This window comes from Danio aesculapii, chromosome 7 (assembly GCF_903798145.1).
Source record: "Danio aesculapii chromosome 7, fDanAes4.1, whole genome shotgun sequence".
NCBI classification, from domain to species: Eukaryota; Metazoa; Chordata; class Actinopteri; order Cypriniformes; family Danionidae; genus Danio; species Danio aesculapii.
Genome location: NC_079441.1, coordinates 28,287,136 through 28,313,028, shown reverse-complemented (window position 1 = coordinate 28,313,028; position 25,893 = coordinate 28,287,136). Strand labels below are relative to the sequence as shown.

General features: G+C 34.2%; 1 protein-coding gene across 4 annotated transcripts in view; it reads right to left on the bottom strand.

Moving 5' to 3' along the window:
• The window catches only part of tln2a (talin 2a), an 87,170-nt gene extending 64,299 nt beyond the window's left edge, over window positions 1–22,871 (bottom strand). For 2 of the 4 annotated variants that reach the window (XM_056461530.1, XM_056461534.1), the window contains exon 1: window positions 22,784–22,871. The gene's annotated coding sequence lies outside the window, so the exon portion shown is untranslated. Of the gene's footprint in view, window positions 1–22,481 lie in introns of all 4 variants that reach the window. The other 2 variants (XM_056461533.1, XM_056461531.1) reach the window with 2 other exon arrangements.
• Window positions 22,872–25,893: the final 3,022 nt, after the last annotated feature.

Sequence of the window (25,893 nt, the reverse complement as noted above, 5' to 3'; positions counted from 1 at the left end):
CGGTGTGTAAGAGTGAGTGTGTGTGTGTGTGTGTGTGTGTGTGTAATATAGCCTCATGAGGAATGAATTAAAGCCGCAGTAATTAACCCAGGTCTATCTACTAATGATCTCATGATTGCAGAGCTGAATCAAAGCCAGAGGCCTCTAAACACTCTTAAAAGTCAAGAGCTCACACTGAAATCCTAAATTACCTAACGAGCTTATTAAATAAAAGGTGAAATTAAAGCAAATCAAGTTGAAGCTTACATCAGAGTTTTAACATATAAAGTCCTTTAAAAAGAATCCATTAAAAAATAGTTGTAGAGGGGGAAAAAAGGAGAAAAATCAGAAAGCAAGAACCACCAATCAATTAAATCTGAATACAAAAGAATATGATATTACTGCATGACTGATTCCCCTTTCAATATTGTCTATTACTCACCAACCACCATATACAAACACTTCACCATGACACTGGTGCCCAGAGAGCAGATACAGAGCTGCTGCTGTATTGAGTTGCATTGTGTGTGTGTGTGTGTGTGTGTGTGTGTGTGTGTGTGTGTGTGTGTGTGGTAAGTGACCTCACTGAGTGGTAGGAACATCTGCTCAACAGCTGCTGCCATTCAACCACTACAGGGGTCAACAAGAGTCCAGTCCAGACCATTGACTCACGCTAACTTTACACTCAAACGTCATGTTTACACAATGCTGGCTTCCTCAAATCAAATGATGTCTACTTCATTACTAAATAGTGGACAAAAATGATACTATAAAACAAATAGTAGGCAGCATGAAACTGAATGAGCTACTGCTTTCACCATGTTCATCTGATGGAGAAGTTTCATGAATGCCAGAAAGGAGACTGAATTCATTCACATGCAGGACTGCACAATTAGACGAAAAAGGTCACGATTCTACCCTAAACATGATCTCAATTCAGCTTTTCTACCTTTCAGCCAATTATATTTTCAAGGTCAGGAAAAAAGTGTAAAGGCTGTCGCACAAGTCTTTACAGTTTGTATCTGTTGCTCAGCAGCATGGACACCTTCAAATGGTGTTGGCATAAGACATAATTCACCCAAAATGTCATTTCTGTCTTAATGTAAAGACATTTTGCAGTTGCGAAATCACACAGTTTGTTTACTATCCAGAGGACATGTGCGTGCCCACCAATGTAGTATACTTTAGTGTACAGAACCTGCATAGGTTATGTGGTAAATAACGTTCAGATTGTTGCACAGAGGGATCGTTTGGGAGCCGCAGAGAAAGTATGATTTGCATGTATTTTTTATTTTTTCTCAAAGTGACGGCAGCCATGACATTAGCGCACTCGGCAGTGAAACTGAAACAGAAAGCATGCACATCATATAAATAATTATATTAATTATTTAATTATCATTTTAAAACTATGATTACGACAAGCATTTGATATGTTTTTTCTTTCATAGCAAACAGTGTTGAATAATGTTGAGAATATGAACATGAGAATAAATGTTTACTGGGTCAGTATAACTACTCTAGCCTATATAATGTTAAATATAGTGCAAGAGATGAATCTGATGATGACAAATGTCTCATTTTACCAATAAAATGGTCTGATAATGTTGTCAATGACGTACATTAAACGACGTACATTAAATCTCAAATGTAATAATTCAACTTTAGATTTAGGAGTAGTTGTATATTGATGTCATCACTTTACTGTGAATAAACAAAATAACATAAAGTCTGTCAAGTCCACCATTCCAAGTCTATACAAAGAGTAGACCTACACATAGGCCTAATATTGTTATTGTTGTTTAACCAAATGTTTGAGAAATAACAATAGTAATACCCTACTTATATTAACCTTTATTTTACATCTACTGAACTGTGTGATAATCGTGATCTTGATTTTAAGCAAAAAAATAAAATAAAATTGTGATTCTCATTTTAGCCACAATCGTGCAGCCCTATTCACATGTGTACTACACAGAACAAAATTCTCAACTTGAGATACAGCCAAGTGTGCCTCACTTTTACTGAAAAATTTGAGCTAAAAATTTTTCGCGGGCGAAAAGTTGGTAGTGCTGTAACCTTACAGCAAGAAGCTGGTTCGAGCCTCGGCTGGGTCAGTTGGCGTTTCTGTGTGGAGTTTGCATGTTCTCCCACAGTCTAAAGACAGGCGGTACAGGTGAATTGGGTAGGCTAAATTGTCTGTAGTGTATGAGTATGTGTGTGTGTGTGTGTGTGTGTTGTGCATGAGATGGGTTGAAGCTGGAAGGGCATCCGCTGTGTAAAACATGTGCTGGATAAGTTGGCGGTTCATTCCGCTGTGGCGACCCCGGATTAACAAAGGGACTAAGCTGAAAAGAAAATGAATGAATGAATTTAGATGGCTGCCTATTGGCTGAATGCAGTGCAGTTGAAGTCATAAATCCCACAAAATGTTTAAATTATAATTTTTTTTGAATGACACTATGAATATTTTTTTTGTTATTTGTTTTTGTCATACTAATGTGTGTTCAGGTGATCACATTTTCAATATGTTTGCCTTTACTTATGATGTAATAATAAAGGGGTGTGGTCTCATGACCAGATGAGCGTTTGGGCAAGATTTTGATATCACACCCCACAGTTATAATCACTAGTGCTCAGTGTTAGGTTGATGACAGCAGCATGATAACATCTGTCAGATGACAGCGGTCTGGCTGTGGTGAAAAGAAAGTGAAGACACTTTATTCATCTTTTTTTTTTTCTTTTTTCTAGGCTTACAGTCTTGAGTTTTGAGTCTAGGCTTACAGTGGAGTTTAGATTCAACCCTGATTAAACTCACTTGCCTGTAATATGCTTGAATACACCTTTTCCATGCTATACAACAGGGTAAAATCTGTATTTGAGTAGAGTATCTGAATTCATAGTATTCAATAGGCAAGAAAAAAAACAAACAAACATGGATGACCTACTACCTTTGGTGAGCTTCTAAGTGTCCGTCTAATGTTCTTACGAATGGGAGTGAAGCTGAAGGTCACATAACAGTGACACTATGGCATACTATATGCCTGAATTTAATTCCAACATTCTTACTATTGTTCATGAGTCCTCCAGCATGAAATACATTTTACATTTTCACAAATGCAGAATAATACCATTTTTACTACAAATATCATGATTAAATTATGCTAGTGTAGCAGAATTGTAGATGATTTGTCGTTACCATGGTTTTACTACAATAAACACAACACTCGTTTTTATCTGTAGTAAAACCATGGTTAATTTTGAGAAGTTTGAAGCAAGTTCTTCTGTAAAAGCAGACATATGCTGAAGTATGTGGTTTCAGATGCTAATGCAATATGCTAACTAAATTATTGTGAATATTTCTCGAAAACAGAGAGGGTTTTAAACAACAAACACGAGTGACATAATTCAATTTCATTTTTATGGGTGAATTGTTCCTTTAAATCTCTGAAGACAATAAGCTCTTCATTGTTTACGCAAAGATGGAAATCTAAAAGCTTCCAAATTAAAATTTTAAACCACAAAATATTGATCATAAATCACCACAGAACATATTTCTAAGCATGATACTCATTTTATAAAATCATAATTACAAATATTCAGACAATGAACAGAGGCTGGAGGAGGGATGGATAAAGTGAATACGAGTGAGTGATGCTGGTAAAGGCCTGTGCGGTGAACATTAGACATGGCCATCACTGGCATGACTTGAATGTGTAGGCGGTGAAGTTCACATGACCAATGCTGGCAATACATCAGACGCCTTGCCAATGACTCACCATTACTGAAAGACAGAAAGAACAACCTCCTGCACATGCAGCATGTCCGTGCAGGACAACGCATTAACTCAACATTCAGTTCAGACCACATGAAAGCAGAGACTATTTACACATTATGGACTAGATGATACAGACATTTGTCATCACAGCAGAAAATCAGATCGTCCTTGATCTTAAAGGGCTCTATTTTGACGATCCATGCGCAAAGTGCAAAGCGCAGGGCACAAACGCATTAAGGGCGTGTCAGAATCCACTTTTGCTATTTTAAGGACGGAAATATCCGCTTTGCGTCATGGCGCATGGTCTTACAGGGTTGAGCTTATTTTCTTAATGAGTTATAGGTGTGTTTTGAGAATAAACCAATCAGTCTCATCTCCCATTGTCTTTAAGAGTCAGTTGCGTCGCGCCATGGCGCATTTGCTATTTACATGGCGGACTTTGTAAGTGGAAAAACTGAATCCCTCACTAGCGAGAAAACAGTTAAACAGAGCATCTACAGCGTGAGAATGAGAGATGAGCCACCTCATTATTTACTTTCGCTTTCACGCTCGTGGATAAGGAAACTGTGTTGTACGCACAGACATCCATTAGCCTATAAATAATTAATTTTGTTTGTTTAGCGCAAAGATTTATTTCAAAACTATTTCTAAATTCAGTTCTAATTTCCAGCAAACGAATAAATGAACAATAATAACGAAGTGTGGTCAAACAACTGAGTTACATCCAAATACACATGCTATGCTTCATATGGTGTAAAACCTGAGAGGTGGGCAAATCTAAGCTTGTTTTTAATAAAACAAATATAAATATGCATATAATAAATAATACTGCTAATAATAATAACATTATACAAAAGCAAATTGTTATGAATAAACTGAAAAAGCCCCCCGATATTAAGCATGAAAGTATGGTTTTTATATTTATGTAGGCTAGAAAATAATGTTATGTAATATTTTAATCCTTTATATTTATATCCTATATATATATCCTTATTATATCCTTAATATTTTAATTGTTTTTCATATGTAAAGACATTTGCGTATTGCTGTACACCCTGTGTGTATTAAGCAAGGCGCATAACTAACGCGCTCTACACTGGACTATAGACTGGCTTTGATCTTGTCTATTGAACAGTGTATTTAAGTTCCTCAAAATAGCAATGCGCCTCAACACGCCTCCTTTTTTTGACCAGAACGCCTATGGGCGCACATATGAGCGCAAATACATTTGCTATTTAAACAGCGTGGCGCAAAACGTCAAAAGGACCTTCCACCGCATTGCGCCAGGTGTATGATAGAGCCCAAAGTGTTTGTTCACCCAAAAAGGAAACTCCCCCTCATGTCGTTTCTAACACCCGAGACCTTTGTTTATTTTTTGACACAAATTTAAATATTTACATTAAATCTGAGAGCTTCCTCATCTCCATAGACAGCATCAATCCCAATAAAGTCTAGAAAACATCCTCAAAATAGAACATATGTCTTGATACACTATGAGAAAACTTTTGTGTGCACACAAAACAAAAACAATGACTTTTTTCAAAAGGTTTCTTCTCCTTAGTGTCAGTATAGGGTGCATGTTGATGTGTCAACTCTGACCGTCTGATATATTACCTGAGATATGTCTGTGCTTTGAGGAAGAAGCATCTGGGGTTGTAAGCACATCAGTGCACACAGTGCTTCTGAACATGCTCAATATACTGACTAGTGGTGTTACGGATCACAAATCTCACGGTTCGGATCACATAATGTTTTTTTAGTCATGGATCAGACCATTTTTTGGATCAGCCATAAAGGGGAGGAGACAAATGTAATTTATTTTCTATTTATTACAAAAACAGTGCTACGAGAAACTTTTGGTTTTAACAAGCAGAACTTAGAACCTGTAATTTTTATTAAAAATAAAATGAAGAAAAAATCGGCTGAATAAAAATGACCTGTAAAATATTCAGTACTTTGAAAAATTCACTGCTACTACTACTATTGCTGATAACGCTAAATGTAGAAATTAAACATAATTTGCACAACCCATATTTATTTTTAGTCTCATTTTCAAAAAATTATTCAGTCATTCACACATAAACTAAATGTTTCACTGCTAGATGTGTCATTTTTGAAGAATTATTCAGTGGCATATTTTTGATGGCTGTTGGATGGCTGAAAACTGTTATCCCAGAGCTTCTGTGTTATTTGACTGTTTATAACTTCATAGCTAACTCAAAAGATAAAGATTCAATCTCTTTCTTGATTTTTGCGTTCAGATTTGAATGCAGTGATTCGAAGGATTAATACACATGCAAATCACCATCCCTTATAATTTAAGTTGCGTGAGTGTTGAGATCCCGATCTTTTAATGATTAATCGTGCTGCTTACCCTGAATGCATGGTAAACAAGTAGTGACAGAAGACACCTTTAATAACCTAAAAATTCCTCAACATCCCAAATAACCTACCACGATTTCTTCCGTCATCTTTATATTTTACAGGAAAGCCTAATGCTTTCATACATGTGATTTGAATGACGTGAGAGGGGATCTCTCTGTGAGCGTAACAAATTTAGGATTAATCTACCAGTAAAAATATATATATACATATATTAATCTGTGTGTTCCGAACCGTGGTTTGTGATCTGTACGAAATATGATCAACTATGATCCGTCAACAGCGCTAATACTGACACAGAGGGGAACAAGCTGTTGAATAAAGTCATTATTGTACTTCGTGCACGAAAGGATTCTCATAGCTTGATAATATTACAATTGAACCACTGAATGCCTATGGTCTGTTTTGAGAATGTTTTTGGTATATTTCTAGATTTTGAATGAGTCAGGAACCCTGCTGTGGATGGAGGATGATGGAGAACTTAGATTTCACCTAAAATGTTTTAATTTGTTTTTACAAGATGAACAAAGGTTTCAGGAAATTTGAATAACATGAAGATGAGCAATTAGTAACAAAATTACTAACAAAATAACCTAACGTTAACTAACGTAATAAGTTATTAAGGTACACTGAATTTTTATCTAGGTTAGGTGAACAAGCTTTATTTGAAAATACAAATCTCTGCATCAGACGAAGACATTGTTCCTCTAATAAAACATGGATATAACAGCTATATACACATGAATTGTGTTTATGATGTCCTTATGAACTTTTAAAGAGTCAAAGTTTTGGCATAATGGACTTAACTGAAGGGAAAGAAATCTCTGTGGTTTTATTAAAAGTATCGAGATTTCAATGAACAATGAAAGTCTTGTGGGTTTAAAAACAACATGACAGAATTTTATTTGGGTGAACAAAGTTTAAAATTACATTTAATAAAAGTGAGCTGCAAAATCAGCTCATTCTGAAACCTTGGATTTCAGACAGAAAATGTAAAATCTGTGTCATCACAGACCTGTTGGATGTTAGTGGTTAGCCAGCCTGGCTCTTGAAAGACAAGCAACGTTTCTGCTGGATCAGCAGAACTCCATAAGCTTCCAGGCTAACTTAACTCACAGCAGTAATGCAGAGTCTAGTCTGGTCACAGGGGTCTGAGGGTGGTTTTAAAAATAAGAGGGTATCTGAACTCACAATTCTGAAATAATTATCTTTCCAAAACTGGTAAGACAAATAGAGAAATTCCAGCGAACAGTTGTGATTGATAAGACTGACATGGTTATGCAAAGTTTGGACAGCATCAAGGTGTTAATTATTTAACTAAAAAAATCAGAGTTTATAGAGTTTGAAGAGATCAACATAAAAATGGTGCACTACAATGGTCTTTACACTACAAATGTTTTTACAACAACTGATGGTTCCACTGAGAATCTTTAACACCATAAAATAATTTCACAAAAGGTTCTTTTACTAGATTATTCAAATACGTTTCACCCAAAGAAATAAACGTTATTGTTTTAAGAACTGTGCAGTCAAATGATCTTTTGGAAACCCAAGTTAGTTTTTCTACGACGTCACTTTATTTGGTGCTCAAAAACTTATTTTAATTAATGTTAAAACATGTATACATGATTGTATATTTATTGATTCTTTGAGGAAAAAAAATCTATGCATCCTTTCAAAATCTAAGCAGACTATTATTATATCATAGCTTCAAAGCAAACCTGATTACTCCAGAAATGGTGCAAAAATGCCTCAATATATCTTGCAAACTGAAATAGGGAAAGAAAATTGACTTCAGTCGAGCCCAAAAGCATCACAAGCAGCCAATCAGCAGCTTCCTGCTAGTCATTAGCTCATTTAATGACTGTATTTTCACTGACAATCCAGCTCGTTTAACAAGACCAGGGCAACACTTTACACGCTGTACACTTTCATAAAGCCGCTTTTCCTGTGAAAAACGAGCAGCGCTACTGTGCTAGATGGCTTAATATGAACTGTCATTGAGATTCTAGGGATTAGCAACTAAAACCACTGCCAGCTAATGAGGCTATTACTTATAATGCATGTACCAAAAAAAAAAACCCAGTAGACCCACCAGTGTTCCATTCTAAAATAGACTATGAGTACAGCCACTAGAGCATCATCTGCATGCATACTTAAGCACTGCCAGTAAGAACCGCAGTCATAATGATGCCCACATCTAAGGTAAGGATCACATGATTTTTTGAACCACAACTATGACCTCAGAGCACACAGCTGTAACAGATCACACAGATCTGGTTATGGACGTTACGTCCTGTGCTACGAGATGCACCTCAAAAGATTACACAACATAGCCATCCAGTAAACATGCCAGTCAGGAGTTACGGGCACAGATAATCTGTCCTAGTCTGCTGGATCCATTTAGTTCAGCATTAGGGAACTCCAAGAGCATGTCACATAATTAAAAGGCTATTTTCAAGTATTTGATTAACGCAGCGCTGTCCACATGTAATCCAATCCAACAGATCTCATGATGGTTCCGCTCAAAAAAATAAATAAATAAAATAAAAATTGACAAGCGGTTAGGTAAACGTCATTGAGTAGGACACCCAGGCTTGGCTTTCCTGTTTAAGTGAGTGACTACTCTAGATCTTGGCTGAAATCCCACTGGTGTTGTTTTCACTCATCAACCCAAAATAAATAACCATATACAGAGCGTGTAGAAGGTAACATCTGGCTCTGAAGCTCTTGTAGTCTTCAACATGATCTTGTTCTAATGGGATGTGAGGATTTGTGTAAACAAAGTGTATTTTTAGGATCCTGCGTTTGAGCAGAACTGCAGAAATGTCACATCTTCCACTTATTTTTTCCTTGCAATTTTCCACTTGTCCTTAAAATCACTCAAACAGCTTATCAGTTGACCATTTGCACAAAACATTGTAAAAGCGCTTTACAAATAAAGGTGAATTGAACTGAAAAACTAAGAATAACTTTCAACATATTTCAAGGGGTTGCATGAAAGAATTTTCATGCATTAATCACTTTTTTTTAATTACCAATGAATGAGGAGCTTAATACGACAGAGAAAAAAATGAGACCTGTTGCACAAAAACGAGTTGAACAAACTCCAGGTTGCAAAGTAAGTTTCAGGTTGACAGGTTTAGTGGTTTCAGAAAACTTGATATAAACTCCATTAACTTGGGGATTAACTCAAAGTTTGTGATTAACTCTGGACCACATATACAGCTGAAAGTGTGATACGTGCAGCAAACAACCAATCACACAACACATAAGAGAGTCCATTTGATTCATTTCTCATGAGAGTCAGCAGAATTCATATATCAGTTATCATTCAAATATCGTTATCAAAAATATATTAGATTAAACATTAAAAAAGCAGAGGGATGGGCAACATTGCAAAAAAAAAAAATCATCACAATGTCATGTTTCATATCATTCGGTATCAATAATTATTGAATATTTTTTACTATACATTTAAGAATATTACGAATTTTTGGCTATTTAACCACTTTAATTTACAAACAATATCTATTAAAATAATTTTAATAGTCAAAAAACAAAATTTAAACTAAATTTCTCATCTCTTTATAATAAAATAAACAGTGTTAAAAAGACGTGATAAACTTGATAAATAAAATGTTGCAAAGTGTGTGCAATGGTAGATCAACATCTGTAAGGTGTGAAAAATAATGATATAGTAAACCTCAAACTCTGTCAACAAAACAAATGAAATGATAATCGAATCTGAGCTTTCAAGTAAAGGAACTAACCATCATTATTCAAATACATACTGCAACATTACATATTGTGAAGTTGAATGACTATATTATCCCCTATGCTAAAAACTGCAGAGTTAGTGGCTGGCATGCACAAAAAAAAAAAGCCACTTTGGCAACATCCTTTTTTATTTACAATCTCATCAATGCTGCTATATGGCACTCATTATCAAATGTATTCTTTTTCTGACCTGAAGTGACAAGCGCATTTCACCATTTTCTATATGCTTTGTGCTCGCGCTCCCCTGGCTTCTCTCGTAACTAGGCGACTATTTTCTCAGAGGATGACAAAGGGACAAACTATTGCTGCAGCTCTGATGCAAGTTTATGGTGAAAAGTAAAAAGTGTTGTAGTGTTTGGGTGCGCTGTGTTTGTCCCAGGTAATTAGTCTGCCGTTATTTCTGAAATATGTATATTCCATACAAACTGTGAAGCAGATTGGTTAGTTCTACTTGGACAAATCACAATGCATTTGCGGAATTCTGAAAAGTTGCAATGTTTTTAAACTAGGAGCACCTGGAAAACGCCACCCTAAGCTTATTGGCATTCCTTTCAAGGCACATGCTCAGCAGCCACATTATAATAAAACTATAGCCTTCATACTAAAACTTCATACTGATTTTCAGGCTTTTTTTTTTTATCAATATTGATAATAGTGTTCGGTCAATAAATAATGATACTGATTTTATCACTTAGCCCTAGGCAGAATTAAGCCAGCAACCATTTAAGGCAGCAACAAAGCAGATATTATTATACAAATCAATCAACTTTTTTAACCAATATAAGTTCACAAACAGCTCAAAAGATGTACAGTTAATATGCTCATAAATGTAAATCCTTGACCCAAAAATGCTTTTAGTGTAAAAACTTTGATTTGGAGCAAAAAAAGACACTCCGGGAGCGGCTTTTTTCCATTATGTATACATCACTTTACTTACAGCTGATTGGTCAAGTTTTGGTCAAGTCTAACCCAGAAAAAAAAAACCTCAACTCAGAAGACTAGAGCAGGTAGAACTCCAAGTCTGGAGCAGGTTAGCAGTGTAGTGCAAGTTGCCACAGTGACAGAACCAAATCAAAGCCAACCCATATTCTTGAGCACAAAAATTCAGGGTTTGCTCAAACTAAATTCAAACTTACTAGAGTAAAAACCCAAACCAGCTTTGTGCAACAGGTTTCTAGTTGTCTATAAAGGCCTGCAGACTGATTGTTGTGTGGAAAACCTTGAGACATATTTGCCAGGATAAACAAACCTCTCGATGAGACATGATACAAACATGATATACTGTACATATGTGTGCCTGAGTATGAACAATCTGAAGCAGTTGGTTGCATTTCACTTTAACAGCCACTGATATCACTAGAACAATGTTTTCTACATATTTACTAGGGATGCACCGATCCTGCATATTTTTGCTGGATCGGGTATTAGCCAGCTGGTACTGATCCAAATCCGATCTTACGCGTGTGCTATTTTCTGTGTAATTTATAAGCCAACAAAAGCCATGAAGGTAGCCTATTATAAGGCACGAGAAAGTTGTCATGTAGGTCTACTACATCCTAAATGTTTGAAGCCATTTTAAATGTGAAGTACATATGAATATTCAAGTCGTTAATTTTTTGTTCAGCGCTTCCCGCCGCTGCGATGGTCAATCATTCTCCATTCATTCACAATTCAAACTGCGTGTCGCGTTCATGACAACACGAAAAACTGTCTCCAAATAGTTCCTGTTAATACAAGTAATCGTGAAGAAATGCATTTAGTTTTGCATTAAATGGGTCCATTTGGACCTGCAACATCGAAATTATTACTGTTTTAAAATGCTGTTCGCATTTACAACACTGGAGTAGAGAGGGTTATTACCTGCTCTTCAGACACAAAGTAGGCCTACCTGAAACTTCAAATGAGAAAAGGCTCAATAATACAGTGGACAGATCCTCAACGCACTGATTTCTCCCCTTTGTGCTTCTGTTTTGGAAGTGTCCGTATACCGGAGGGCTAAGTTTCTGTTCTTTCATCCTTCTGACTGAGTTTAGGCTATTCTACTGAGGGGAATACTTTAAGTGGTGCGAATAGTTTGTAAAGCCTGGCTTATTGTGGTCAAAGTAGTTGATTAATTTAATAAAGTGAAACTGACGGCCCGGTGCATATGAATTGTCATTAACAGAAAATTATTTAGCCTAATGTAGGCTACTCTGAAACTGTGAATATTTCACTGTAATTTTATATATTAATATTTTATTTAACAGACCTGTTTGTCAGTTTGTGCGCTGAAGCATATAGGCCTATAACCGGAGCTTGTTTTGAACTTCACCTCAAATATTCTTGTTTATTTTGAAGATAACTGAGCAACAAAATAACATTAAAATAACCAACAAAATATACCAAACAAAATTTGTTTCATATTTCATATTGAATAATTGTTTTCAGTTTCTCCATCTCACTCGCGTCGAGTTTATGCGAGAGAATGTTTATTAAGTAAAACTGGCCTTAGACGCTTTAGTTCAGTCGGAAAAATCTTAATATTAAAAAGGAAACACAAGCTGGACCACAACAGATCATATCAATGTCATAATGAATGGTCAAATAATGTAGCCCATAGTTTATAGTAAGCATCATGTTTAGATTGTGCCATTTGTCATATACAGTAGGCCTTTAGGTGTGTTATTTTTACTAAAGAAGATGTTATTTGAGTTTATCACCAGAACTATAGAAACTGTATCATGTTAATAAAAAAAATATTTAAAAAAATTATTAAAAAAAAAACAGCACAGTATTGGAATCGGATCTGTATCGGTCGAATACTCAGAATTTTGGTATCGATATCAGATCGGTTCCAAAAAAATGGTATCGTGCATCCCTAATATTTACAGCAGCTCTTTTGTGATTTATCAATCTCTGGCCTTTGATAAAGGTACAAATACAAACTTCATAGCTCAGGATAGATGCCCTGTCAACACTAAAGCCTGCTGAAGGTTAAACGGATGTCGACAAATATTAGCATCTCTACGTCAAGGCAGATTCCAACTTTAGAAAGACAGAGAGGGGCCAAGAAGGTAGTAAGCTGAGATTGAGAGCGATAGACAGACAGAGACAGATAAAATTGGACACAGACTAAAACACCACCCTACTCATCTTCACGGAGCAAAACACTACTCATATTTATTATGAGTGCTTTAAAAGTTATTTCTGAACTTTTTAGACAAGGCAATGCAGCAAGACTTGATTTTGCATTTATGGTACAATTTATGATACAAAAAAACACACACTGTTTCTTAATGACACTGTGAATCAAACACATAGAATATCTAAATCATCATATGCTTACAGTTAATTTTGATCAAATAACAGTTAATGTTACTGAATAGTCTTGAGATGAATCCATTTAAGGTTCACTCTATAGATCCATCTGTCAGTTTGCACCAGTAGGTTCCATTTAAAGAACTGTGTTGCCAAGCTATATATATAGTTATATAAATGTAACTTAACTTGCATGTTTATAATGCTTGAGATGAGCTGATGGTGGACCAAAATAACCCAGATGATTGGAGATTTTCAGTTACAGAGTTGTTTCACATGAGTATCTACATCTTTAGTGTTTTTAGTCCACTGAATTCACACTTTTTGAAACCAGAAAACAAAGTTACATCTTCAAGAGATAGCCTGATTTTAAAATTGATCCAATATAACATGCCTTTTTTTTCCGCAAAAATCATCAGAACTGTTTTGAAATCTATATTTTTTCACTTGTTTCACAGAGAAAACGATTACAGACATAAATTGTCTATTATTATATAAAAAATGTAAAATTTTAAAATGACTAGTTATTCAGATTTTTTAGATGTTAACTCAGTTTCTCGTTTCAAAATATTACTTTTCAACCGTTTTCAAGGTATACCGCAGTTTAGAAAAGTCAAAATTTTCTACTATACCGTTCCTAAGGTATGTGTACGATTTTTTTATTTACATTTTTTTGTTTTAGGACAACAGTATTTGCAGCAGAAAAGATATTCAAAGATGCTTTAAATTGTAAAGAAATGTGTGTTTTTGAAACGATTAAAGACAGCAGAAGTCAATGATTCACTTGAATTGTTTAGCCTGACACGTTTACAGCTCCAAAATAATTTAACTGTTTCTCAAAATAAAATATATTGTGTTCAAAGTGGAAAAAGATTTTATTTTTTACCCAGACATTTAAAAAGAATATATTTTAGAGCAGTAATCACTATACCAGCGAAACCGTGAAACCATGATATTTTTTTCCAAGGTTATCATACCGTCAGAATCTTAAACGATTAAATCTTTTTTTTCTTTTTTTAGTTGGCCAAAACTTTACTTTAACTTTGCAAGGATCCTCATTTTGGCTATATTTAGGTTTGTTGGTAAGCAAATTACCAAATAAAGTTACCGAAGTACCAAAACAATATATACTTAAATGTAAAATGTAACAATTATATTTTGCAGACCTAACATATATGGTCTTCCTAACTAAGGCCATCATTCATAAAGTTTTATGGGAATGGGCAGAGCTAAAGATCTTTTTCAGTGCACTACGCTCATTGCAGCTCTGATTGGTGGAATTTTCAGCTTAGCATCATAGCCAATGTAGTTCTTCCTGCACAATTACTGCTAATAATTTTTTTAAATAATTTTTTAATAACTTGAATTCATAAAAAACATTTACGTGATTGGATAAAAAACCATAGATCTCACAACAGTTCTGCCTTCAAAGTTTAGAGAAAAAAAAATGTTTTTACTTCTGAAACCCAACTATTACGCTCTAAACAAGGAATCTGGAAACGTCAGATCTATGCAGCCTACGCCACCCAGCCAGCTGTAGACAGGCCCAGAAAAGCCCCTCTTCATTCTCTGATTTCATGTAACCATTTTGAGCCCTGTGTCAGAGGTCAAAAAATACGCCGTATTCCCAAAAATACCCTGACAGAGAAAGCCCTCTAATCAGGACACATACAGTGTGTTACCTTCAGAACTACACACTCAACTGAGCACCTGAGTCATACCCTTTCCCAAATACACTGTCCTACACTCCATCAGAGCACTGTATTTATCTTTCAACACTTTACTTTGATCACTCATCTATGCTCGGGAGGAATGTGTTCACCTGAGAGAGGATCTCTTGAACTCTCGTAGTGGTTCAGAAGGGAATCCAACCTGGCCTTTCTGGCAACATACATACAGCGAGCACAAAAGACCATGACAAGCCAGTTAGCCATTCAGCTGAAGGGGAGGCAGCAAGCTGCTGTTATAACAGACTGACCTGGATCCTTTTTCAGCACAGAGAATGTGGGGGTAGAAAGAGCCTCAGGCCTCCAGAGTCAAACTCAAACTCCAGTACTTTAATAGGTGTCTTGTGTCTGCCTGCCAACACACTGCTTCCCAACACTGCTACCAAATACGTGAAATACTGTTAATGTGTTATGTTTCAACAACAAAAAGGGCAAGAATGTCTTCATGCCATTAAAATATTTTTAATATTTCACTTGTTTAATGAACAGGTTTGTTCTAAAGGGTCGAAGTGGGGGCTCGTCCGGGATATTTGTTTTCCAGTTAATGTCCAAAGCTAACTTTTATGATTCTTTGAGTTTAAACAGCATTTATACTGACTGAGGTAAAGTTGGTTTTATATTCACACATTTGTTCAGTGAAAACTTGTATATTATTGTTTACCACACTACTTTGAATATTCGGTCTGATATTGGATGCACGTATGATTCAAAACAAAATTAGCATTATTTAAAGACGTTGTACTTTGATAGTCATTGATGGATAATATGATTTCACTATTTAGATTTTGCAAAGAATACTTTTCTGAAATTATTTTAAGAAGTCTGAATGTGTGAATATAAAACCAACTTACCCCAATTTTATTTTGGAATAGAAATCTTTTGCAGCACTGCAAGTCTTTATTCTCAATTTCCATCACATAAATGAATCTCTGCAGAGTAAAACACATATGGAATACTAGTGTCGCTACCTAAAAAAGCCAAGAATTAAAAATAAATATCACATAAGACATACAAGAAAAAAATAAAAGAATGAAAGACAAGAAACAAGAGAGAAATTAATCCAAAAACCCATTAACTGGGTTAATGTGTTCATGTGCCGAACAATTCAATGCAAACATCAATTTTGTGTTCTTCAAAATATCAACAAAACTTCCATTTTTGGGTGAACTGTCACAAATAAAAATGATATCAAATATAAGCTACACTCATTTTTTTACTTTGCTGCTTGTTTAAACTTATTTAAAATGAGATAAGTAATTCTTAAGATGAGACAACCTAATTGTTTCATGTTCAATCCACTTAAATTTGTAAAAACTATTAAGTTAACTTAATCATTTTTGGGGACAACATGAAGGAATTGTGTGGAACCCAGAATTTTTTACAGCATATGCAAAATGTCAATTGTAATTGATTCCTATCACAGAGAATAGTGTTTTGTGAGGTATCAAAAAAATAAAATATAACAACTAGGCATTTTCTCTCAAGAAGAACATGGAGCAAGTGTGAAAACAAAAAAACAGAGTTGATATTGAGAAAATGATGAGTGTAGCTGTAGCATGTGGAGGTATAGTGTTTTATCAGTTGCTATTGGCAGTTGGGATCAGAACTCAATGGAGTTAAAGGATGTGACACCCGCATACCCAACGACAACCATGCTAATTATAACTGCTGCATTTGACGACGACTTACCGACAGACTGACACCACAACTTTCTGTGAATATGAGGTGTTCAAGAAATAGTTCATGATTTACTCATTATCATGATGTGTTAAACTTGTATGACCATTATATTACTGACTATAACAACACTGGTAATAAAAAGAAAAATGAAAAACTAAAAGACAACTAAAAGCTGACAAAATTTAGGGGTGTTTGTGGCTATTTGTTTATATGACAATGGTGTTGAAGTGTTTTTGAGAAAAAAAAACTAGGCCTGACATGCAGAATACAATATTTTAGTCATTTTCATGGGTACATAAACAGTAATTGTTGCTAGAACGGATACAGCTGCGAAGTATTTAAACTATTTATTAAGTTACGCATCAATTGTATTTTATTAGTGTTTACCCCTTACCTCAACCCTAAACCTAACCCTCACAGTAATGTTATTTGTTGTACAGTATCTCAAAAATTATGCTTTATTGACGCGAGTATCCTCAGCTGTACAACAAATAATACCGTGAGGGTTAGGTTTAAGGTTGAGGTAGGGGCTAGACGCAAATAAAATAAAATTAATGCGTAATTTAATAAGTAATATAAATACTTAGTGCTAACTTCCAATCGCAGATGTATCCCTTCTTACAACAACCACAAGAGAGATCCGAGCTGCTGGATTTTCGTTATGTTTATTTATAATTTTCTTCCAAATTCATGAAGTAAGTGTCTATCTGTGAAAAGAGAAAATATTCTAGTAACATAAACAGTGTGCTTCTTATATGGACAAAGAACATCGTCCAGTTATATTGAAAAATAATTATTATTGCGGTCTCCATAGGCTTCCACATGCATTTTACAAGCCTTAAATTGTATGTTTTGCTTGTCGTTAAGTGTACTTGAATGTCTGAAAACTAAAAAAAAGTTTTTTTGTTTGAAAGCATGGATAAATTGTGATTTATGACAAGTACTACGCACCTCTTTCTGTGCCTCACCACTCGCCATCAAATTTGAATTTTAGCAGTTGATGTGCGTGCTAAATGTTCTAATCACACCAGATCATACGCTTCAGAGACTAGCCAAGGCTAATCACACTGGTGAAAGAGTTAAAATGAGCTGAAACAACACAATTCTTGAGATGTTTTTGGGACAACGCAATTATTTTATGTTTAGTCCACTTAAATTTGTAAACACAATTAAGTTAACTTAATCGGTTTGTGTTGGCATGAAGGAATTGTATGGAACCTAGGGCTGTGCAATTAATCGAAAATCCGGTTTTGATTTCTGCTTCTAACGATTATTAAAAAACATTAATAGAGATAAACAATAATTCCATTATATACCGCCCCCTTTCCAGTTGTACACATTTGTTGCTCTGCAAAGCTCAGTTCCACGTGAAAATGACAAAGCATGTACTGTAATATAACGTCTGCAGCACACGATGCGCATCATTCATTGATGTACGTTCGAATCATTCATATTTTTAAAAGTGCGAAAGAGCACATGCTGTTGTGTGTGCTCGCGCCGCACTTAGCCTCGGAGACGAGCAGAGCACACACATCTAACGGCATCTTATAATAATTTTTTTAGGGGATTTCACTTTTTTTTTTTGATTGGACATTGGAGATTTACAGACAAGAAGGTACGGGGAGCAGAGAGAGAGGATGCACCGGCAGAGGACCTCGAGCCGGGAATCGAACTCGGGTCACCATGAGCACCTCGGTGCCATGTGTCGACGCACTAACCATTAGGCGCCGACATCTAACGCCATCTTAATGCGAGCACTTTAATGGTCAAATACATGCACATTTGTGTCAGAGCGCGGTGTTTAGTCATTATTCATATTAACACTCATTTGTGTAATAAACAAACAAGTTGAGAATCAAAAGACATGTGAAAGAGAAACCATAACAAAGCCGCACTATTCATAAAGTGACAGTGCACAATATTTCTGCTGCCGCCTGTTTTTATCATTAATTAAACAACAAAAGGAGAACATCCCTCACTGCTCATGACTGAAGGACTTTTGTAGCTAAAGTTTTTTTTCTTACAGTGAAGATGTTTTAAGCACAGTTTAAACATAACAGATTTAATAACTCATTTCTAATAACTGATTTCTTTTATCTTTGCTATGATGACAGTACATAATATTTTACTAGATATTTTTCAAAATACTAGTATTCAGCTTAAAGTGACATTCAAAGGCTTAATTAGTGTAATCAGGCAAGTCATTGTATAACAGTAGTTTCTTCTGCAGAAAATTAAAAAATATATTGCTTAAGAGGGCTAATAATATTTAAGCCTGCTTATATTCTAGCCGAAATAAAACAAATCAGCCTTTCTCCAAAAGATAATATATTATAGGAAATACTGTGAAAAATTCCTCTGTTAAACATAATTTGGGAAATATTTATATATAAAAAAATTCACAGAAGGGTGAATAATTTTGACTTCAACTGATAATCGTTTTGAATAATCGTGATTACAATTATGACCAAAATAATCGTGATTATGATTTTCCCCATAATCGAGCAGCCCTAATGGAACCCAACTTTTACACCAAAATGTCACATCACATTTTTTTGACTCTTTTGAATACATGAGCAGGACTCAGCACATTCTTAAGGGTTATAAGCACTTTTATGAGTCGATGTAACTAATCATCCACTCTCCCATTCTAAGAACTTGTAATCTCTCTTTGAGATGCAGGACTTTGTGTTTTATTTAAGTTTTAATTCCTTTTGTCTCCACTATAGACCTACTTTGCTTTTAAAGTCTTAAGTTCGTCTCGCAGTATTCTCAGTGACGGACAGGTCTGCTTACTGTGTCTATAGTGATGGATTGCTGATGCTGATGAATCCAGTAGCTTAGCAAAAGGCATCAAGCAGAGTACTGTCCGCTTTATGGCCCTGTTTTTAACTGTTTTTAACTGTGAGGGTTTTATGCTAGAATCTTAAACATGATTTTTTTTATTTTGGTGTTTGTTAAAATTAAGCTTTCAAATGTGCTTCAATATATTCACTGAAAAAGCATATGGACCCTTTTCACAAGACTGTTATGACGCAATTAACGATCATCATCATGTTAAATCCTTGAAAGTTTTAAATATTTCTTATATTAATCTTATGAACATTTATATGCATTTATGTATGTATTATATCATCTTTGAGTCAAATTACAAAAAAACTAATTACCACTTTTTTAGGTCCATTCATCATTAGCCGAAAAATTAAAAAATAAAGCTCCATTATAAAACTTTAAACAGCTCCATTTTTAACTAAAAGCTGCAATTTTTGGACAGTGTTTAGGCTACTTGTTTATATGACAATGATGTTAAAAGTGCTTTTTTTAAACAAAGTGACACCAACTACAATAAATAAAAATGACTTTATGACACTTTATTGTTATGAACATTCATCATTAGCCGAAAAAGGAACAAATAAAAAAAATCATGTTTAAGATTCTAGTATAAAACCATCACAGTTAAAAACAACTTATCCATGCCACTGACAAACCTTTCTTTATTTACATTCACGTTCAACACGGTCAAGCGAAAACTAGTATTTACTCTTGCCTTATGAACATTTATATGCATTTATGTATGTATTATATCATCTTTGAGTCAAATTACAAAAAAACGAATTACCACTTTTGCGAGGTGTTTCTAATGCAGTGTCTATGGGGCAGGACATTAATTTTGACATTATTCTCTCGTCATCAGTCTCACACAATGTTTTTCTTTTTTCTGAAAGTCTTGATAACACCATTGTGGAGTTTTTCTTTTATTATTTCAGCAAATAAGATTGTAAAAAAAATTATTTGTTGTACTCTCCCATTCACTGCGTTCCAAATTTACCCAGCTATGACGCCTTTCACTACTGAGAAACCGGAAATGTGAAAAGGGTCTATTAAATGCAAATGAAATGTGTATTTTATTGTTTCATTGTCAATCTGTGTAACAGATAACAACATATATTTAGGCAAAAGTGAAACAACATGCCTTTTCTAATCAGAAATTACCAAAATATATAAAAGTATAAAAGTGATCATACAAAATTGTAATGTATTTTCAATTAATTAAATGTTTTGCTGACAAATTAGTAAAACTGTGTATAATAAAATCTTTTAATGTCATCAAATGATTTTAAAGTTTTTTTCTATTTGAATATAAACTATAACAAATCTCATTTTAGCAGGTGTTTTTTGTAAAATCATCAAAAAAATTTATTTTGCTCCAGAATAATAACGTTAGTGCTTGAAAACCCCTTCTTTCACCCAAACGAAAATTTTTTTTTAACATAATATATGTTTGTGTGTACTGTGTATATTTATTATGTATATACAAATACACACATGCCAAGGGTGTAGGTTTGCTTTTGACATTGGTACATAAACCTTCACCACCTATATCAGTCACTATATCAGCCTGCTGTAACGTTAGATTGTGCATCAAAGCAGGAAAAAAACACTAGCATTAATGTAACCATTATTATGATGAACAGCATTATTTAGTAGCAAACATGAGTTTATGTGACTTACACGTAAGTTTTTATCCTCACTTGCGTGTCACCCACCTCACACATTATATATATATATAATCTATAGATATAACTTTTATTTTGTTTATTAAATAATAGGAAGCTAGAATAGCAGTGCAAAAAAGCAAGACTGTCCTAAATATTTACAATAGTAAAATAATAATAATAATAATGATAATAATATTTATAATAATAATAATAGTCATTTATCTCAAAAATTGCACTAATAGCTACTAAAAATGAATGGAAACAGACTCAGAACAAAAAAAGTCTAAAGAATATAATAAGGCATAAAAGTAACACAATGCCATAATACTGTGGGATAATGGCAATATAAGAACCTGCCAATAAACATCTAATTTGAACAGCTAAACTGGAAAAGTAAACATCTTATAAAATAGAAATATACAAATATCAAACATGCCTGTCAAAAACTGTAATCACCACATGCTATACAATTACAAAATACATCAGCAGCACTGAATGTGGCATTTGCTAGAGACAATACACATTTGTTTAATCAAACTGGAGTGATCTCTAATTACTCGATTTTGTTTGTGGAATCAATAAACACAAGCCTGTGTTTGCTAGCTAAACTGCAATTTGATACATAACAGCGAACTAAATCAAAAGGAAGGTTAATTATGAGTAGTGTAATGAAAGCTAAACAATACTTCTCTAAAGAACAATGGAAAATCCACAAGTATAAATCAGCAGACGACTGAGAGGGCTGTTAAAACGATGACACAGAGGGGTGTGGCGTCAGCATGGGCTGCATGTGTCTGGAGCATCACAAAAGCACCCTAACCCACTGCATTTGTCTACATACAAGAGAGTTTCAAAGGTTTGAAGCAGTGTTTACATCTGCGAGAAGGTAGTAATCCGGATTGAGAAAGAACTAATGCATTTAACTGGGATTCAGTCCTCGAGCATATACTTATTGCTGGGATCAAAACACAATGTAAAGGAATTTTTCTAAAGAAGTTAACTTTTCCTCTTTAATGACATGCAAATTAAGCTGAACATTTAAAGCGACCACTATTTAATTTAACATTAACCAAAAAGTTTTAGCAAACACATTTTAGCTGTAGCTGAATATCGCGGTTTCCATATGCAAACCTAAAAAGTTATGACTACTAAGCGTATATACCTTATCAAGCTTGAAATCTTTAAACATATACATATATATTTCTAATATATATATATATATATATATATTTTCGTTCAGACTGCCTCGCAAAAAAGCGAACACAAACCACCAGACGCGAGCATGTATTTGCCTTGATGCAAATTTGAGCCATCAATCAGGTTCTGCGTTATACAGACAGGCGTTTAAGTGATTAAACTTACCAATTACAATGCAGATACACACAATCTCCCCATCGATTGCTGTGCGCGTGAATTAATTCTCCTCATCAGCAACTGGTGAAGCGTGTGTATTCATGTCAGATGAGATAAGGACTCAATGCACGTCTCTGTCCAGCAGCGCACACACACACACACACAGCGCTTATTTCCACGCACCTCTAAATCCCGTTCATTCAACACTGCATGTGAGCTCGCTCTCGCCGTATTCATACAGAACACGCTGCACCGCGGATATTTCTGAGCACAGCTCCAGAACACTGAAATCTGAGCACACTGGGTCTTACCGGTGAGTTTGTTTACCGCAGTTTCATTGCAACCTCGCAGCCGCTCGATGCAGAGTAAACTACGGTCTCGTCCAGCCTCTTTGGAGTAAATCCCTTCTCGGTTTACGGAGTTTGCCGAGTGCTGCCGACTGCTAAAGGCGGGACTAGAGGAAATGCGTCATGCAGACCGGAATGAAGGGGATTGTAGTTCCGATGTGTTGTGTTTTTCTACAGTGATTTTAAAACTGTAAAATGTTTACATTTTTATTAGAATTCTGATGTTGAATTTTTGGTAAACATTGTTGTGACCTTGGCAAATTATTTCATCTATAAATGCAGATTTTTAATAATTTTTAATCTTACTTTTCCAGAAAGATTTAATAGTCTTCTTTAATGGGCTCTATGGACAGCTAGTGTTTTTCAGCTAATGATAAACTTCTGGTGAAAGCTTAATGTGACTATTTTCAATTTTATAAGGTTCCTTTTACAGCATCGATGTTGTATGTGATTCAAATACAATCAGTTAAATAGACTTAAGTATTCATATAGTTGTTCAAGTGAAAAACTAGATGACTAAACAACTGTAACCACTGTACCTGCTAGTGCTGTCAGGATCAGCAGGCGAGCGCAGAAACTCCATTGAAAATACTAAGGTAAAATACACTGTCAGATATTAAAGACATGGCGAGGGAAAATGGTATTTAATGCAGTGCTTCTTGTCCGGTCTGATACCCACTTTATATTGTATATCTATCGGGCAGTGAACATCACTGATTTTTAAAGAAGTCAGACATTAAACATACTAATTTTTTAATGGAAAGACAGTTTACTGGAAGTGCAGAGGCCTTGGCCGAGGCTAGCCGGCTGAAATTAAAAGTCTGTGTGCCTAAACCCCATTCTCTTAAGCTTATGCGACATAAAAAAGCCCTTAAACTTTGTAGTCTGTCAAAAGTATTTTTTTGATGATTAATCCCCTTGCATTGTTATGTATTGTATTTTATTGTATTGTATTGTATTATTTATTTATTATCTATTTGTTTTTTTCTTTGTAATTTTTTTTCTTTGTAATTTTTGAAATATATTTTTTTGAATATTTCCCAAATGATGTTTAACAGAGCAAGAATATTTTCACAGTATGTCTGATAATATTTTTTCTTCTGGAGAAAGTCTTATTTGTTTTATTTCGACTAGAATAAAAGCAGTTTTTTAAGAACTATTACACAATAATTTGCCTATTTACCCTAACCTGCCTAGTTAACCTAATTAACCTAGTTAAGCCTTTAAATATCCCCTTAAGCTGTATAGAAGTGTCCTGAAAAATGTCTAGTAAAATATTATTTACTGTCATCATGGCAAAGATAAAATAAATCAGTTATTAGAAATTAGTTATTGAAACTATTATGTTTAGAAATCTTCTCTCCGTTAAACAGAAATTGGGGGAAAAAATAAATAGGGGGGCTAATAATTTAGGGGGGCTAACAATTCTGACTTCAACTGTACGTATATATTTTTTAAATTAAAAGGAAAAAAATTAAAAAATGTTGGGAATAGGGAAAAAACTAAAGAAAAAAGTTTTTCTACAGTATTTTTGTGGTTGTTGGTTATATTTTGGTAAATTTGAATTAGATTGTTGCATATTAATATATAATGCAATATTTATTCACATAAACTACCAACACATACATTTATAATATAATAAAACAATGTGCAATCAAAGGATGTTCATGTAAAAATTATAACATTAACATATTTAATATATTATCCTAATGTCTAAAGTAAAAAAAAAAGTATATTTACAAATATTTATTGACAAAAACATTAGCCTGTCGAGTTTAAAATAGCATAATATGGCAAAATATCTTTCTACTTGCTTGTTTGTTTCTTGATAACCATTATTTTCTGTCAAATTACAAGTACTATTAAAAATTTCCAGCATAAAAAAGTATTTTATTTATTTATTTATTTATTTATTTATTTATTTATTTATTTATTTATTTGTTTGTTTATTTGTTTATTTATTTATTTTTGATGTCACTTAATTTATTCAGTAAATAACTAATCATTCAAAATGCACATTATTAGGTTTTAATACATATTAAGATATTTATTCAAGTATATTTATTCTCTTAAATAATAGATTTTTTTCTAAAGGCAAAATAATGTATATTACTTTCTCAGATGTAATCATTATACTGGCAACTTTACAATAACATAATAAAGCAAAGAATCATTCAGCTAATCTGTTTATTTCTTGAGTTATTTGTTAAATTACAAGTTTAATTTCAAATTTACAGAATGACTAAAATAAAATCTTTTACTGAAAAGTTCAACTGTAAATATTTTATTACATTTTAATAAATTTGTATTACATTAATGTTAATTTTAATATACAATCAAGCATTCACATATTGACATTATAAACATAACATTAGCCTGGTGAAAAAAAGCATTATACTGCACCATATAATTCTGCTTGTCAGTTTATTGATCATTTAAATTACAAGGACGATCACACATTTCCGGCATCACAGAGATGAATGTCTTGTCTGTCTGTTTCTTGTTCTGTATTGTAAATCATCGGGCCTGTTTTAGGGCTCTATAGCCTCTAGCTTCAAGTCATGGTGTATTGTGTATTCAAGCACCTGGAATGTGTTAGAAACGTGTTGACCCAACAGAGCTCAAACAGGGGTGAGGAGAGCCCACAGCAGCATTCCACACATTCTGTGGACAACACCTCAAAATGCATTGCTCTCGTGAAATATGCAGCTTTCACAGTATATTCTGACAACAATTTAGATATAGAACTGCATTTCTGCAGATCCTCATCACTGTAAAATGTTTTTTGATTTTCTTTAGCTTGTATCTGACTGCCTAAATGCTGCTCTCTATGGTTTGAAGTGTTGTATTACAGCATGTCCATATGGTATTGTTTGATGTGCTTTAATAGTGTATGATGTTACATCTTGGTCTGGCTTTGGCTGCTTATTTACAAATAAACAAAAAATAAATAAAAAACAAAATGTTGTGTATGAATAATATAAAATAAAACGGCAAATTATACTATATGAATATTTAGATCTAAGTTTTGTAAGTTTGTTTCACATCACCTTCTTGAATGTAGACTTTCTTTG